Below are 1,459 nucleotides of genomic sequence, written 5' to 3'. Positions count from 1 at the left end.
AATAATTGTGTTTGGTAATGAAGAGGAACGTTGCCACTCCTGCAGGCCCCATGCCCTTTCTAATTTTATATTCTTTACTGAATGCAGACATGGTGGCGCAAAGTGAAATAACCAATTTGAGATCATTATGACAAGGCTTAGAGAATGTCAAGTACCAATTTAGTCAATACTTAATAAACCTGAGTTAAGTGAAAATGTATTACCTCCAGCTTTTTCATGATATCAGCAAAATAAAGTTTGGATTTTTTCTGATAGTAGAAACTGAATTGAGGGCAGCTGACCACTGGTCTGTACCCCCCAACTCATTTTGAATTTTTTAATTTGAGTCAGAATCATGTTTAGTTGTCTAGACTCTCCTCAGAATAATGATTCTCCCACCTTGGTGTGATTTTACAGATGTGCAGCATCCTGTTATTTGTATAGTTTTTTTCTTGAAGCTACTGTTTGTTAATTTACATATTTGCAACCAAAAGATTACATTATAATGATAAAGTTTACTATAAATATCAATTCCCAGAATTCAAAGATATTAACAATTTTGAGTTATTTCTAAGAATGTTTTTGAGTATTTTATAACATAAACCAAAAAAATACCAAATAACTTTGTAGCCTATAATACATATTTTAACAATATTTTAGTACTAATAAAATAGTTTTATTAATAGTAAACATATATTAAATATAAATATTAATCCATAGTATGAGCACAATAGTTTGACCTAATGTGAATTATACAGTGTAGCAGTCCTAGTTTCACTGTATTTCAATGATATTACTTTTCCACTTACTGATGTTTATCATCAACTTCCAGTCAGGATTTAGAATCAAGTATCTTCAGTTTCAGTAATTAGATCAAAATAAGACTGGAAGAATATCTATTAAACTAATGAGGCTACATTTATGAAAAAATGTATTAACTTCCAAGTGTATTATTGTAAATTCTGAGGCAACAAATAGAACTGACAAATCCATGCTTTTCTGAAAGCTAACATGTGCTCATTAGGAAGAAAGAAGAACAAAATAACTAACAGACAATTTTTGAGCATTGAAAAATAATAAAATAATTAACATGAAATAAAGCTTCATTACTGGCAAATTGATGTTAGCTAAGTAATACTGTGTATCAAATTACATTGTAGGAGTTATTCAGAATTGTCTTTGATGTCACAAGACAGATGTCTGGTGTTTGAAAAGATGAGGGAATTTCATGATTTGTTTCAGCTTCATGAGATTTATCAAACTGATTTCACAAAAATGAAGTATCTTGTACTCAATCATTTCTGGTTTAAAGTAGAAATATATATGGATCCTAATGAGACAATTAATAATGTGAAATAGGAAGTAAAGGGCTAAAGGTGTAAGGAAAGTGGGAAGGTTGGGGGAAAGGTAATAAGGGAGAGGAAAAAAATATGACAAACTGAAAAAATGGAAATAAAATGTTTGTAAATGGGGAGGGGAG

Source organism: Fukomys damarensis, unplaced genomic scaffold (genome assembly GCF_012274545.1).
Source record: "Fukomys damarensis isolate Sample0158 unplaced genomic scaffold, DMR_v1.0_HiC HiC_scaffold_12, whole genome shotgun sequence".
Lineage (NCBI taxonomy): Eukaryota > Metazoa > Chordata > Mammalia > Rodentia > Bathyergidae > Fukomys > Fukomys damarensis.
Note: the sequence above shows the minus strand (reverse complement) of the source record.